Here is a 17,903-nt window from a genome sequence, read left to right as displayed (position 1 = left end):
GGTTGGGATACGGACGACGAAGAAATTCGAAACCCACCCACCACACACTTCGTAGCCACTGTCGATGATTTAACCGACATGCTTGACTTCGACTCCGAAGACATCGACGGTATGGACGCTGATGAAGGAGATGACCAAGAACCAACACCTATAGGGGACTTGAAAGCCACCTCATCATATGACATATACATGGTGGATATCCCAAAGGAAGGGAATGGCGATGGAACAACGGAGGATGACCCCTCCAAGAAACAGCCTAAGCGCCGACGTCAGCAGCGCCGCTCTAAATCCCGCCACAGCAAAAACAGCGATTCCGGCACCGGAGACAATAACACCCCGGACAGTGCCGAAGACAACCCCCTCCAGCAGGATTCAGCGCAGGAGGATGGAGAAGCCAACCCTCATAAGAGAACGGCAGATAGAGAGGTCGAGGACGACAATTATATGCCTCCCTCCGAAGACGAGGCAAGCCTCGACGACGACGAATTTGTCGTGCCAGAGGATCCCGTCGAACAAGAGCATTTCAAATGCGGTCTTATGGCCACGGCGAGCAGCCTCAAGAAAAAATAGCAGCAGCTTAGAGCTGACCAAGATTTGCTAGCCGATAGATGGACTGAAGTCCTGGCGGCCGAAGAATACAAACTCGAACGCCCCTCCAAGAGCTACACAAAGCGCAGGCTGCTACCCCAACTAGAGGAGGAAGCAACTAAACCTACATCACCAGCGTACGATGCGACCGATCGGCCACCCCGTGGCCGCGACAGAGAGGCCTTTCGGCCCTCAACTCAAGCCGCACCGCGGCGCCGCTCAAAAAGTACCAAGGCACGGGGAAATGCGCTAGACCTACGAGACATATTGGAGGACAAGGCAAGGCAAACAAGATCGATCTACGGATCGCGTGGGCGCCCCACGACACGTGACGATAACCATCACGCCGGATATGGCAAATACGGCCAGGCCGAACACAACAGACAAAGCTCATCCGAGCTACGTCGTGATATAGCCCAGTACAGAGGCGCCGCACACCCACTATGCTTCACAGATGAAGTAATGGATCATCAAATCCTCGAGGGTTTTAAACCTGTAAACATCGAATCATACAATGGCACAACAGATCCTGTGGTATGGATCGAGGATTATCTCCTTCATATCCACATGGCCTGTGGTGATGATCTACACGCTATCAAATACCTCCCGCTCAAGCTTAAAGGACCAGCTCGGCATTGGCTTAACAGCCTGCCAGCAGAGTCAATTGGTTGCTGGGAGGACCTGGAATCTGCATTCCTCGACAACTTCCAGGGCACTTATGTGCGACCACCAGACGCCGATGACCTAAGCCACATAATTCAGTAGCCAGAGGAATCGGCCAGACAATTCTGGACGCGGTTCCTAACCAAGAAAAATCAAATAGTCGACTGTCCGGACGCAGAGGCCCTTGCATCCTTCAAACATAACATCCGAGACGAATGTCTTGCCGGCACCTAGAACAGGAAAAGCCGAAATCTATGGCAGCCCTCACAACACTCATGACCCGCTTTTGCGCGGGTGAAGACAGCTGGCTAGCTCGTAGCAATAACATGACCAAGAGCCCTCGTAATTCGGATACCAAGGACAACAATGGCAGGTCGCGTCGTAACAAACACAAGCACCGCATTAACGGCGATAATACTAAGGATACGGCAGTTAATGCCGGATTCAGAGGCTCTAAACCCGGTCAGCGGAAAAAAGCATTCAAAAGAAATACTACAGGCCCGTCCAGTTTAGACCGGATACTCGACCGCTCGTGCCAGATACACGGCACCCCCGAACAACCAGCCAATCACACCAACAGGTATTGTTGGGTGTTCAAGCAAGCAGGCAAGTTAAGTGCCGAACACAGAGACAAGGGGCTGCATTGCGATGACGAGGAGGAGCCCCAGCCGTCGAACAACAGAGGACAAAAGGGCTTTCCCCCACAAGTGCGGACGGTGAACATGATATGCGCAACCCATATCCCCAAAAGGGAACGGAAGCATGCTCTCAAGGACGTCTATGCCTTGGAGCCAGTCGCCCCAAAGTTCAACCCATGGTCCTCCTGCCCGATCACTTTTGATCGAAGGGACCACCCCACTAGCATTCGTCACGGCGGATTTGCCGCATTGGTTCTAGACCCAATCATTGATGGATTTCACCTCACTAGAGTCCTCATGGACGGCGGCAGCAGCCTAAACCTGCTTTATAAGGATACAGTGCAAAAAATGGGTATAGATCCCTCAAGATTAAACCCACAAAGATGACCTTTAAAGGCGTCATACCATGTGTAGAAGCCAGCTGTACAGGCTCAGTTACGCTTGAAGTGGTCTTCGGATCCCCGGATAATTTCCGAAGCGAGGAGTTAATCTTCAACATAGTCCCGTTCCGCAGTGGCTATCATGCCCTGCTTGGACGAACCGCATTTGCAAAATTCAATGTGGTGTCGCACTACGCATATCTCAAGCTCAAGATGCTCAGCCCTCGCGGAGTCATTACAGTCAATGGAAACACCGAACGCTCTCTCTGAACAGAGGAGCACACGGCAGCCCTAGCGGCGGAAGTACAAAGTAGCCTCTCAAGGCAATTCTCCAGTCCGGCTGTTAAACGTCCGGACAACGTCAAACGCGCCCGAAGTAACCTACAACAAAACCGTCTGGCACGTTCCGAGCAAGCATAGCAGTGCGGCCCCAACCCCAGCCCTCGCGAGATTACGATACCAGTACCACGCGTACATAATTACACTCTGGAAATACCATGGGAACAAGGGGAGGGGCACAACCACGGCACGCCCAGAATGCGGCTCAACCGCACTAGGGGCTCTCGATTTTGCCATTTCTTCTTTTTTTATATACTTTCAGGACTGCACTATTCTGAAGGCCCTGTCGGTAGTACAATCGCTGAACACACGATGCAACAGCCAGGGAGATAACAGGCCACATCAAATGCCCAGGTGGTCTCTATAACGAGCTAAATACCTGTCTTATTTAAAGTCTCGCAGCTTGCCCCTAGAGGGGGACATGTCAAATAATCCCATCTTTTGTGTATCGCACTATTTGTATCGTTCTGCTCTCATAGCAGCCCTTTTAATAAACAATACATAGCTCTTGTCTATTATTGCACTCATTTTTTATATAAATATGTTCAGTTATGACATTATGCAACCGTACACTTTGGTACGGCCAATACACCAGGGGCTTAAGTACCCCATAATACGGTGTGAGAAGACCGAACACTCTCATGAGTGCGGCACCCCGAACTTATAGCATTATATGCATCGGCTCCGAATCATGTCTTGGGTCAATAGTTGGGTTTGCCCGGCTCCCATGTTTTGGTACCTTACGTTCCGCTATGTCGGCTAAGGTAGTGCTGGGAGAACTACTGCGATTGTGCCCCAGTTGAGCTGGGTTAACACCTCAGTTGAGAAAGCTAAAACTGACCGTCATGATAGGGCGAGAGACCGGTCGCTGTTCGAGAGGTTTTTGGGTCCTTAAAGACTTATGCCGCTTAGAGCGAGGAGCTGGCTTTGTCCAGCCTAGTCGTGGATAACACTCCGAACTCGGTCTTCCGAATACTAGGGGCTTCGCCAAAATTTAAAATTATAGAATTCTATGGCTAAGTGAGAGTGATAAAGCATTATAAGTCTGATTGCCTTGTTCGTTGTGCTGAGCGCCTCCCTCGATGGACCCAAGAATGGGAACAAGAGCGCTCAGGTTTATCCCAAACACCCCAGCACTCGTGGCATGGGGGTAGAAGCCGACGACTTGCATCTCTCATATTTAATAAATGGCTACACAAAAGGCAATATTTTAAATTCAAAAAGCGTTGCTTAGCGCATATGAACAAGTTTTCAGCGCACAGGATAAGCACGAGCGAGTTTACTCAAAATTACATCCTGGTACATTCATCCGCCACACGACGGGCACCCTTCAGGATGCCCTCATAATACATCTCGGGCCTGCGATGCTCCTTCCCCTCCGGTAGCCTCTCCGTCACCAGCTTCTCAGCATCGAGTTTGCCCCAGTGCACTTTAGCATGGGCAAAAGCCCTATGGGCACCTTCGATGCAAACAGAGCGCTTGATGACGTCAAGCCGGGGGCAGGCATCCACCAGCCGCCACACCAGCCCAAAGTAGCTCAAAGGCATGGCCTCCCCAGGCCACAGCCGGCCTATCAGGCCCTTCATGGCATGTTCGGCTGCCTTATGAAGCTCGACCAGCTACTTCAGCTGGTCGCTCAGGGGCACCGGGTGTCCGGCCCCAGCATACTGGGACCAGAACACCTTCTCCGTCGAGCTCCCTTCCTCGGCCCGGTAGAATGCGGCGGCGGCGGATACACTGCGGGGCAGATCTGCGAATGCTCCTGGAGAGCTCCGGATTCGGGTAAGTAACAGGTCATTTACTTTCACGTGCTTGCTTTGCATAAAGAATGCCTTACCCGCCGCAATCCTTTTCATCGCCTCAATTTCCTGGAGGGCTTTCTGGGCTTCGGCCTTGGCAGATTTGGCGCTTTCAAGTGCCGAGGCAAGCTCGGACTCTCGAGTATTCGAGTCAATCTCTAAACTCTCATGTTTCTTCACAAGAGCATCGAGCTCTTGCCAAACCTCCGCCACCTGCGCCTCTTGTTTTTCTCGCTCGGAGCGCTCCATGGCCGCATTGTCTTCAGCCTTGGAAAGCGCTTCCTTCAGGGTCGCCACCTCGGTTGTGGCCCCTGCAACATTCACGTTGGTCCTGTCATTATTTGAAACTAGGTATTTTTTATATACTTACATAAGGTATTACATACCTTCCTTGTCCTCGAGCTGCTTCTTGGCACGGCCGAGCTCGTTCTCGGACCGCTCGAGGCTCTGCTTCATTGCATTGACCTCCGCAGTTAGTGCGGCAGAGGTCAGCAGCGCAACCTGCATTCCCATATTGACATATTTATGTTAGACTCCTGCGTATATCTTTTTTCGATCCTTAGTCCGGCTTTTCTTTCCGAACACCAAACTGAGCATCAGGGGCTACTGTCTATGCGGTAACATTTTTATTTTTAAATACATACCTCAAAGCCTGTTAGAAGGCTGGTACAGGCTTCTGTCAGCCCGCTCTTGGCGGACTGAACCTTCTAAATCACCGCACTCATAATAGTGCGGTGCTCCTCGTCGATGGAGGCGCCGTTAAGCACCTCCAGCAAATTGTCCGGCGCCTCCGGTTGGACGGAGGCCACCGGTGTTGTAGGCTTGCCCTTCTTGCGAGGGTGGCGCCTACCGGACTCCGGAATCACTGAAGGTTCCGGAACGGTGTCCGGCCCAGGGCCGGACTTAGATCCCTCTGGGGCTTCATCCCCTTTGGGCCTGGAGTCCGGGAGGTCGCCTTGCGGAGCCTCCAGGACCACCTCCTCCTGGTTTAGCCCCTTTTGGGACTCCACCTCGGCATCGTCCGTAGGGCGAGGGGAGGAGGCCGTCGAAAGTGAAGCGCTATTCACATCCGATGAATCCAGGGAGCCGCTCGACGAATCGCCGAGCTGAGCCTTGGGTGGACTACATGATTGAATTCGGCGTCAGAAGGTACTGTACAATAGAGGAACGCCATAAGTTATTTCGGTATCCGGATACTTACGATTTTGCCAGGGGCTTGGCCCTGGATGGCCATTCCTCTCCGCCGTCATCGGCATCGGAGGCGTAGTCCGGAAGAAGGGTCTTCCCCTTCTTGGACCCTCCTGTTGGAAATATGCCCTACAGGCAATAATAAAAGTATTATTATTATATTTCCTTGTTCATGATAATTGTCTTTTATTCATGCTATAACTGTATTATCCGGAAATCGTAATACACGTGTGAATACATAGACCACAATATGTCCCTAGTGAGCCTCTAGTTGACTAGCTCGTTGTGATCAACATATAGTCATGGTTTCCTGGCTATGGACATTGGATGTCGTTGATAACAGGATCACATCATTAGGAGAATGATGTGATGGACAAGACCCAATCCTAAGACTAGCACAAAAGATCGTGTAGTTCATTTGCTAGAGCTTTGCCAATGTCAAGTATCTCTTCCTTCGACCATGAGAGCGTGTAACTCCTGGATACCGTAGGAGTGCTTTGGGTGTATCAAACGTCACAACGTAACTGGGTGACTATAAAGGTGCACTACAGGTATCTCCGAAAGTATCTATTGTTTTATGCGGATCGAGACTGGGATTTGTCACTCCGTGTAAACGGAGAGGTATCTCTGGGCCCACTCGGTAGGACATCATCATATGCGCAATGTGACCAAGGAGTTGATCACGGGATGATGTGTTACGGAACGAGTAAAGTGACTTGCCGGTAACGAGATTGAACAAGGTATTGGATACCGACGATCGAATCTCGGGCAAGTAACATACCGATAGACAAGGGGAATTGAATACGGGATTGATTAAGTCCTTGACATCGTGGTTCATCCGATGAGATCATCGTGGAACATGTGGGAGCCATCATGGGTATCCAGATCCCGCTGTTGGTTATTGACCGGAGAACGTCTCGGTCATGTCTGCATGTCTCCCGAACCCGTAGGGTCTACACACTTAAGGTTCGATGACGCTAGGGTTATAAAGGAAGTTTGTATGTGGTTACCGAATGTTGTTCGGAGTCCCGGATGAGATCCCGGACGTCACGAGGAGTTCTGGAATGGTCCGGAGGTAAAGATTTATATATGGGAAGTCCTATTTTGGCCACCGGAAAATGTTTGGGATTTTTCGGTATTGTACCGGGAAGGTTCTAGAAGGTTCCGGAGTGGGGCCCACCTGCATGGGGGGGCCCACATGAACGTGGGTAGTGGGGGCAAGGCCCCACACCCCTGGTCAAGGCGCACCAAGATCCCCCCTTAGAAGGAATAAGATCATATCCCAAAGGGATAAGATCAAGATCCCTAAAAAGGTGGGATAGCAATCGGTGGGGAAGGAAATGATGGGATTTCTTTCCTCCCACATTTGCCAACGCCCCAATGGACTTGGAGGGCAAGAAACCAGCCCCCTCCACCCCTATATATAGTGGGGAGGTGCATGGGAGCTTCACCCTTGCCCCTGGCGCAGCCCTCCCTCTCCCAAGTGCTCCTCCTCTCTCGCGGTGCTTGGCGAAGCCCTGCAGGATTGCCACGCTCCTCCACCACCACCACGCCGTTGTGCTGCTGCTGGATGGAGTCTTCCTCAACCTCTCCCTCTCTCCTTGCTGGATCAAGGTGTGGGATACGTCACCGGGCTGTACGTGTGTTGAACGCGGAGGTGCCGTCCGTTCGGCACTAGGATCATCGGTGATTTGAATCACGACGAGTACGACTCCATCAACCCCGTTCACTTGAATGCTTCCGCTTAGCGATCTACAAGGGTATGTAGATGCACTCTCTTTCTACTCGTTGCTGGTCTCTCCATAGATAGATCTTGGTGACACGTAAGAAAATTTTGAATTTCTGCTACGTTCCCCAACAGTGGCATCATGAGCTAGGTCTATTGCGTAGATTCTTTGCACGAGTAGAACACAAAGTAGTTGTGGGCGTTGATGTTGTTCAATATGCTTACCGTTACTAGTCCAATCTTGTTTCGACGGTATTGTGGGATGAAGCGGCCCGGACCGACCTTACACGTACTCTTACGTGAGACAGGTTCCACCGATTGACATGCACTTGGTGCATAAGGTGGCTAGCGGGTGCCAGTCTCTCCCACTTTAGTCGGAACGGATTTGATGAAAAGGGTCCTTATGAAGGGTAAATAGCAATTGGCATATCACGTTGTGGTCTTACGTAGGTAAGAAACGTTCTTGCTAGAAACCCATAGCAGCCACGTAAAACATGCAACAACAATTAGAGGACGTCTAACTTGTTTTTGCAGGGTATGCTATGTGATGTGATATGGCCAAGAAGAATGTGATGAATAATATGTGATGTATGAGATTGATCATGTTCTTGTAATAGGATTCACGACTTGCATGTCGATGAGTATGACAACCGGCAGGAGCCATAGGAGTTGTCTTTATTTATTGTATGACCTGCGTGTCATTGAAGAACACCATGTAAACTACTTTACTTTATTGCTAAACGCGTTAGTCATAGAAGTAGAAGTAGTCATTGGCGTGACAACTTCATGAAGACACGATGATGGAGATCATGATGATGGAGATCATGGTGTCGTGCCGGTGACGATGATGATCATGGAGCCCCGAAGATGAAGATCAAAAGGAGCAAAATGATATTGGCCATATCATGTCACTATTTGATTGCATGTGATGTTTATCATGTTTATGCATCTTGTTTGCTTAGGATGACGGTAGTAAATAAGATGATCCCTTACAAAATTTCAAGAAGTGTTCTCCCCTAACTGTGCACCGTTGCTACAGTTCGTCGCTTCTAAGCACCACGTGATGATCGGGTGTGATGGATTCTTACGTTCACATACAACGGGTGTAAGACAGTTTTACACAGCGAAAACACTTAGGGTTAACTTGACGAGCCTAGCATGTGCAGACATGGCCTCAGAACACGGAGACCGAAAGGTCGAGCATGAGTCGTATGGTAGATACGATCAACATGAAGATGTTCACCGATGATGACTAGTCCGTCTCACGTGATGATCGGACACGGCCTAGTTGACTCGGATCATGTGATCACTTAGATGACCAGAGGGATGTCTATCTAAGTGGGAGTTCATAAGATGAACTTAATTATCCTGAACATAGTCAAAAGACCTTTTGCAAATTATGTCGTAAGCTCGCGCTTTAGTTCCAATGTTTAGATATGTTCCTAGAGAAAATATAGTTGAAAGTTGATAGTAGCGATTATGCGATCAGTAGAAAGCTTATGTCCTTAATGCACCGCTCAGTGTGCTGAACCCCAACGTCGTTTGTCGATGTTGCGAACATCGGACATACACGTTTTGATAACTACGTGATAGTTCAATTAAATGGTTTAAGTAGAGGCACCAAAGACGTTTTCGAAACGTCGCGGAACATATGAGATGTTTCAAGGGCTGAAATTGGGATTTCAGGCTCGTGCCCACGTCAAGAGGTATAAGACCTCCGACGATTTTCTTAGCCTGCAAACTAAGGGAGAAAAGCTCAATCGTTGAGCTTGTGCTCAGATTGTCTGAGCACAACAATCACTTGAATCGAGTGGGAGTTGATCCTCCAGATGAGATAGTGATGTTTCCCCAAAGTCATTGCCACCAAGCTGCTAGAGCTTCGTGATTAACTATAACATATCAGGGATAGATATGATGATCCTTGAAATATTCATGATGTTTGACACCGCGAAAGTAGAAATCAAGAAGGAGCATCAATTGTTGATGGTTGGTGAAACCACTAGTTTCAAGAAGGGCAAGGGAACAAAGGGGTACTTCATGAAACGGCAATTCAGCTGCTGCTCTAGTGAAGAAACCCAAGGTTGAACCCAAACCCGAGACTAAGTGCTTCTGTAATAAGGGGAACAACCACTGGAGCAGCATTACCCTAGATACTTGGTAGATGAGAAGGCTGGCAAGGTCGATAGAAGTATATTGGATATACATTATGTTAATGTGTACTTTACTAGTACTCCTAGTAGCACCAGGGTATTGGATACCGGTTCGGTTGCTAAGTGTTAGTAACTCGAAATAAAAGCTACGGAATAAACGGAGACTAGCTAAAGGTGAGCTGACAATATATGTTGGAAGTGTTTCCAAGGTTGATATGATCAAGCATCGCACGCTCCCTCTACCACCGAGATTGGTGTTTGCGTTGAGCATAGACATGATTGGATTATGTCTATCGCAATACGGTTATTCATTTAAGGAGAATAATGGTTACTCTGTTTTTGAATAATACCTTCAATGGTCTTGCACCTAAAGGAATGGTTTATTGAATCTCGGTCGTAGTGATACACATTTTCATGCCAAAAGATATAAGATAGTAATGATAGTACCACTTACTTGTGGCACTGCCATGTAAGTCATAATGGTATAAAACGCATGAAGAAGCTCCATGTTGATGGATCTTTGGACTCACTCGTTTTTGAAAAGTTTGAGACATGCGAACCATGTCTATTGGTGTATATGCATGAAGAAACTCCATGCAAATGGATCGTTCGGACTCACTTGATTTTGAATCACTTGAGATATGCAAATCATACCACATGGGCAAGATGACTGAAAAGCCTCATTTTCAGTAAGATGGAACAAGATAGCAACTTGTTGGAAGTAACACATTTTGATGTGTGCAGTCGAATGAGTGATGAGGCATGCAGTGAATATCATTATGTTCTTACTTCACAGATGATTCGAGTAAATGTTGAGTATATTTACTTGATGAAACACAAGTCTGAATTATTGAATGGTTCAAGTAATTTCAGAGTGAAGTAGCAGATCATTGTGACAAGAGGATAAAATGTCTATGATATGATCATAGAGATGAATATCTGAGTTACGAGTTTTGGCACACAATTAAGACATTGTGAAAATTGTTTCGCAATTAATACCGCCTGGAACACCATAATGTGATGGTGTGTCCGAACATCATAGTTGCACCCTATTGGATATGGTGCGTACCATGATGTCTCTTATCAAATTACCACTATCGTTCATGGGTTAGGCATTAGAGACAACCACATTCACTTTAAAATAGGGCACCACGTAATTCCGATGAGATGACACCGTATGAATTATGGTTTAGAGAAACCTAAGTTGTCGTTTCTTAAAAGTTTGGGGCTGCGACGCTTATATGAAAAAGTTTCAGGTTGATAAGCTTGAACCCAAAGCGGATAAAATGCATCTTCATAGGAAACCCAAAACAGTTGGGTATACCTCCTAATTCAGATCCGAAAGCAATATGGATTGTTTCTAGAATCGGGTCCTTTCTCGAGGAAAAGTTTCTCTCGAAAGAATTGAGTGGGAGGATGGTGGAGACTTGATGAGGTTATTGAACTGTCTCTTCAACTAGTGTGTGACAGGGCACAGGGAGTTGTTCCTGTGGCACCTACACCAATTGAAGTGGAAGCTTATGATATTGATCATGAAACTTCGGATCAAGTCACTCCCAAACCTCGTAGGATGACAAGGATGCGTACTACTTCAGAGTGGTACGTAATCCTGTCTTGAAGGTCATGTTGCTAGACAACAATGAACCTACGAGCTATGGAGAAGCGATGGTGGGCCCGGATTCCGATAAATGGCTTGAGGCCATAAAATCCGAGAGAGGATCCATGTATGAAAACAAAGTGTAGACTTTGGCAGAACGGCTCGATGGTCGTAAGGCTAATGAGTATAGATGGATTTCAAAAGGAAGACGGACAATGATGGTAAATGTCACCATTAAGAAAGCTCGACTTGTCGTTAAGATGTTTTCCGACAAGTTCAAGGAGTTGACTACGATGAGATTTTCTCACTCGTAGCGATGCTAAGAGTCTGTTGGAATTATATTAGCGATTACTGCATTATTTATGAAATCTTGCAGATAGGATGTCAAAACACTGTTTCCTCGACGATTTTCTTGAGGAAAGGTTGTATGTGATACAACCGGAAGGTTTTGTCAATCCCGTAAGATGCTAATAAGTATGCAAAGCTCCAGCAATCCTTCTAAGGACTGGAGTGAGCATCTCGGAGTTGGAATGTATGCTTTGATGATGATCAAAGATTTTGGGTTTGTACAAAGTTTATGAGAAACTTGTATTTCCAAAGAAGTGAGTGGGAGCACTATAGAATTTCTGATGAGTATATGTTGTTGACATATTGTTGATCAGAAATGACGTAGAATTTCTGGAAAGCATATAGGGTTATTTGGAAAGTGTTTTTCAATGGAAAGCCTGGATTAAGCTACTTGAACATTGAGCATCAAGATCTATAAGGATAGATCAAAATGCTTAATAATACTTTCAAATGAGCACATACCTTGACATGATCTTGAAGGTGTTCAAGATGGACCAGTCAAAGAAGGAGTTCTTGCCTGAGTTGTAAGGTACGAAGTTAAGACTTAAAGCTCGACCTCGGCAGAATAGAGAGGACGAAGGTCGTCCCCTATGCTTAAGACATAGGCTCTACAGTATGCCATGCTGAGTACCGCACCTGAAGTGTGCCTTGCCATGAGTCAGTCAAGGGGTACAAGAGTGATCCATGAATGGATCACAGACAGCGGTCAAAGTTATCCTTGGTAACTAGTGGACTAAGGAATTTTCTCGATTATGGAGGTGGTAAAAGAGTTCGTCGTAAAGGTTACGTCGATGCAAGCTTAACACCTATCTGGATAGCTCTAAGAAGAGATACCGGATACGTATTATGGGGCAACAATTTAGAATAGCTCCAAGTAGAACAGTTATTTGGAATAGCTCCAAATAGAGCGTGGTAGCTACATCTAGGAGATGACATAGAGATTTGTAAAGCACACACGGATCTGAAAGGTTCGGACCCGTTGACTAAAACCTCTCTCACAAGCAACATGATCAAACCTAAAACTCTTGGGTATTAGTCACATGGCGATGTGACCTGTGAGTGTTAATCACATGGCGATGTGAACTAGATTATTGACTCTAGTGCAAGTGGGAGACTGTTGGAAATATGCCCTAGAGGCAATAATAAAAGTGTTATTACTATATTTCCTTGTTCATGATAATTGTCTTTTATTCATGCTATAACTGTATTATCCGGAAATCGTAATACACGTGTGAATACATAGACCACAATATGTCCCTAGTGAGCCTCTAGTTGACTAGCTCGTTGTGATCAACAGATAGTCATGGTTTCCTGGCTATGGACATTGGATGTCGTTGATAACGGGATCACATCATTAGGAGAATGATGTGATGGACAAGACCCAATCCTAAGACTAGTACAAAAGATCGTGTAGTTCATTTGCTAGAGCTTTGCCAATGTCAAGTATCTCTTCCTTCGACCATGAGAGCGTGTAACTCCTGGATACCGTAGGAGTGCTTTGGGTGTATCAAACGTCACAACGTAACTGGGTGACTATAAAGGTGCACTACAGGTATCTCCGAAAGTATCTATTGTTTTATGCGGATCGAGACTGGGATTTGTCACTCCGTGTAAACGGAGAGGTATCTCTGGGCCCACTCAGTAGGACATCATCATATGCGCAATGTGACCAAGGAGTTGATCACGGGATGATGTGTTACGGAACGAGTAAAGTGACTTGCCGGTAACGAGATTGAACAAGGTATTGGATACCGACGATCGAATCTCGGGCAAGTAACATACCGATAGACAAAGGGAATTGAATACGGGATTGATTAAATCCTTGACATCGTGGTTCATCCGATGAGATCATCGTGGAACATGTGGGAGCCATCATGGGTATCCAGATCCCGCTGTTGGTTATTGACCGGAGAACGTCTCGGTCATGTCTGCATGTCTCCCGAACCCGTAGGGTCTACACACTTAAGGTTCGATGACGCTAGGGTTATAAAGGAAGTTTGTATGTGGTTACCGAATGTTGTTCGGAGTCCCGGATGAGATCCCGGACGTCACGAGGAGTTCTGGAATGGTCCGGAGGTAAAGATTTATATATGGGAAGTCCTATTTTGGCCACCGAAAAATGTTCGGGATTTTTTGGTATTGTACCGGGAAGGTTCTAGAAGGTTCCGGAGTGGGGCCCACCTGCATGGGGGGACCCACATGAACGTGGGTAGTGGGGGAAAGGCCCCGCACCCCTGGTCAAGGCGCACCAAGATCCCCCCTTAGAAGGAATAAGATCATATCCCAAAGGGATAAGATCAAGATCCCTAAAAAGGGGGGATAGCAATCGGTGGGGAAGGAAATGATGGGATTTCTTTCCTCCCACCTTTGCCAACGCCCCAATGGACTTGGAGGGAAAGAAACCAGCCCCCTCCACCCCTATATATAGTGGGGAGGCGCATGGGAGCTTCACCCTTGCCCCTGGCGCAGCCCTCCCTCTCCCAAGTGCTCCTCCTCTCTCGCGGTGCTTGGCGAAGCCCTGCAGGATTGCCACGCTCCTCCACCACCACCACGCCATTGTGCTGCTGCTGGACGGAGTCTTCCTCAACCTCTCCCTCTCTCCTTTCTGGATCAAGGCGTGGGAGACGTCACCGGGCTGTACGTGTGTTGAACGCGGAGGTGCCGTCCGTTCGGCACTAGGATCATCGGTGATTTGAATCACGACGAGTACGACTCCATCAACCCCGTTCACTTGAATGCTTCCGCTTAGCGATCTACAAGGGTATGTAGATGCACTCTCTTTCTACTCGTTGCTGGTCTCTCCATAGATAGATCTTGGTGACACGTAAGAAAATTTTGAATTTCTGCTACGTTCCCCAACACCTCCGGCCTCCCCAGTTGGGGCGGCCTTCCTGTTCTTTCCTTCCCCCGCTGGAGGGGGGAGGTTTCTTCTTCCTCGGAGGCGGAGGGCGATTCGGGGTTGTCGGGCGATGAATCTGACACCACTAGGCGTCGGGAACTCTTTCGAGTCCCCGTGGCCTTCTTCTTGGCCTTCTTTTCCAGCACCACATGAGGTGCCGGAACCAGCAGCTTCGTCAAGCGTGCATCTGCTGGGCCTTCGGGCAAAGGGGCCGGACAGTCAAACTGCTCGGACGTCCTCTTCCAGTCCTGTCAAAGGAGCGGGAGTTTAGATCCTGCATAGAGTCAAACTATGAAAATCAAGTGTCCGGTAAAGGATAAAGACAAGCTTACTTCGGTAGCTGGGCGCTTAGCGCAAAATCCGTGATCCTCGGTGACGGGAGGGGAGACCTTGGAGCTCTTGAATAGCACCTTCCAGGCATCCTCGTGCTTTGTGTCGAAGAGCCTGGACAAAGTCTGGTGCTGGGCTGGGTCGAACTCCACGAAGTTAAAGGCCCGTCATTGGCACGGGAGGATCCGACTGAATAGCATGGCCTGGACTATATTGACAAGTTTGACCTTCTTGTTTACCAGGTCTTGGACGCAGGTTTGGAGTCCGGTCACCTCTTTCGGATTACCCCACAACAGGCCCGTCTCTTTCCAAGATGTGAGTCGTGTGGGAATGCCAGATTGGAATTCGGGGGCCGCTGCCCACTCAGGGTCACGCGGCTCGGTGATGTAGAACCACCCCGATTGCCACCCTTTGATGGTTTCCACAAAGGAGCCCCCGAGCCATGTGACGTTGGCCATCTTGCCTACCATGGCGCCTCCACACTCCGCTTGTCGGCCGCCCATAACCTTCGGCTTGACATTAAAGGTCTTCATCCATAAGCCAAAGTGGGGTTGGATGCGGAGGAACAGCTCACACACGACGATAAACGCCAAGATGTTGAGGATGAAGTTCGGGGCCAGATCGTGGAAATCCAGGCCGTAGTAGAACATGAGCCCCCGGACAAATGGGTGAAGAGGAAAGCCCAGTCCACAGAGGAAATGGGGGAGAAACACGACCCTCTCATGGGGCCTAGGGGTGGGGATGAGTTGCCCCTCATCTGGGAGCCGGTGCGCGATGTCGTTAGACAAGTATCCGGCTTTCCTCAACTTTTTGATGTGCCCCTCCGTGACGATGGAGGCCATCCATCTACCTCCCTCTCCGGACATGATTGGAGAAGGTTGAGGTGGGAAGTGCGGACTTGGGTGCTGGAGCTCGAGTGCGCGGAAATGATAATCAAAGGAGGAAGAAGGCGTAGATTGAAAGGGTGAACTCTTATCCCCTTATATGGGCGGCCGAAACAGCGTGCCCCCACCAGCCTAGTAAAGCTCGCTTATCTCCCAAGCGCCGTGATTGATGGCGCGGTTGGGTTACCCACGCCCGTATTGATGAGAATCCCGGAATAAGGGGACACGATCTCTGCTTTGACAAGACGTGCCAAGGAAACCGCCTCGCTGAACACGCTGAGGTGGGACAGTAAAACGATTCGAATGAAGGCTTGGCTGTGGCATGACGTCATGCTGCGGAATACGTCAGCAGATTAGATTTGTGCAGATATTATTCTCTCTATGGTGGTATGTGGAACTTATTTTACAGAGCCGGACACTATCCTTGTGTTCAACATCTTCTATGAAGTATTCGGAGGAGGAACCCGCCTTGCAATGCCGAAGACAAATTTGCGCGCCAGACTCATCGTCATTGAAGCCTGGTTCAGGGGCTACTAAGGGAGTCCTGGATTAGGGGGTGTCCGGATGGCCACACTATGACCTTTGGCCGGACTCCCGGACTATAAAGATACAAAATTGAAGACTTCCTCCCATGTCCGGATAGGACTTTCCTTGGCATGGAAGGCAAGCTTGGTGATACGATATGAAGATCTCCCCATTGTAACCGACTCTGTGTAACCCTAGCCCTCTCCGATGTCTATATAAACCGGAGAGGTTTAGTCCGTAGGACGAACAACAATCATACCATAGGCTAGCTTCTAGGGTTTAGCCTCTCTGATCTCGTGGTAGATCAACTCTTGTACTACCCATAACATCAATATTAATCAAGCAGGAGTAGGGTTTTACCTCCATCGAGAGGGCCCGAAGCTGGGTAAAAACATCGTGTCCCTTGTCTCCTGTTACCATCTGCCTAGACGCACAGTTCGGGACCCCCTACCCGAGATCCGCCGATTTTGACACCGACAAACGGAGACTGGCAAAGGACGAGGTGACGATGCGCGTCGGGAATGGTTCCAAGGTCGATGTGATCGCCGTCGGCACGCTACCTCTACATTTACCTACGAGATTAGTTTTAAACCTCAATAATTGTTATTTAGTGCCAGCTTTGAGCATGAACATTGTATCTGGATCTCGTTTAATACGAGATGGCTACTCATTTAAATCCGAGAATAATGGTTGTTCTATTTATATGAGAGATATGTTTTATGGTCATGCCCCGCTGGTCAATGGTTTATTCTTAATGAATCTCGAACGTGATGTTACACATATTCATAGTGTGAATACCAAAAGATGTAAGATTGATAATGATAGTCCCACATATCTGTGGCACTGTCGCCTTGGTCACATTGGTGTCAAACGCATGAAGAAGCTCCATACAGATGGACTTTTGGAGTCTCTTGATTTCGAATCATTTGACACGTGCGAACCATGCCTCATGGGTAAAATGACCAAGACTCCGTTCTCCAGAACAATGGAGCGAGCAACCAACTTATTGGAAATTATACATACTGATGTGTGCGGTCCAATGAGCGTTGAGGCTCGCGGTGGCTATCGTTATGTTCTCACCCTCACAGATGACTTGAGTAGATATGGGTATGTTTACTTGATGAAACACAAGTCTGAGACCTTTGAAAAGTTCAAGGAATTTTAGAATGAGGTAGAGAATCAACGTGATCGAAAAATAAAGTTCTTACGATCAGATCGTGGAGGAGAATATTTAAGTCACGAATTTGGTACGCACTTAAGGAAATGTGGAATCGTTTCACAACTCATGCCGCCTGGAACACCTCAGTGTAACGGCGTGTCCGAACGTCGTAATCGCACTCTATTGGATATGGTGCGATCTATGATGTCACTCACCGATTTACCACAGTCATTTTGGGGATACACTCTAGAGACAGCTACATTCACTTTAAATAGGGCACCTTCTAAATCCGTTGAGACGACACCGTATGAATTATGGTTTGGGAAGAAACCTAAGCTGTCGTTTCTAAAAGTTTAGGGATGCGATGCTTATGTCAAGAAACTTCAACCTGAAAAGCTCGAACCCAAGTCGGAAAAATGCGTCTTCATAGGATACCCTAAGGAAACCATTGGGTATACCTTCTACCTTAGATCCGAAGGCAAGATCTTTGTTGCCAAGAACGGGTCCTTTCTGGAGAAAGAGTTTCTCTCGAAAGAAATAAGTGGGAGGAAAGTAGAACTCGATGAAGTACTGCCTCTTGAACCGGAAAGTAGCGCAGCTCAGGAAGATGTTCCTGTGGTGCCTGCATCAACTAGAGAGGAAGTTAATGATGATGATCAAGGTACTTCGGATCAAGTTGCTACTGAACTT

The sequence above is a fragment of the Triticum aestivum genome, chromosome 7B (assembly GCF_018294505.1).
Source record: "Triticum aestivum cultivar Chinese Spring chromosome 7B, IWGSC CS RefSeq v2.1, whole genome shotgun sequence".
Classification (NCBI taxonomy): Eukaryota; Viridiplantae; Streptophyta; class Magnoliopsida; order Poales; family Poaceae; genus Triticum; species Triticum aestivum.
The sequence above is the reverse complement of the archived record's forward strand: the minus strand, read 5'-3'. Positions refer to the sequence as shown.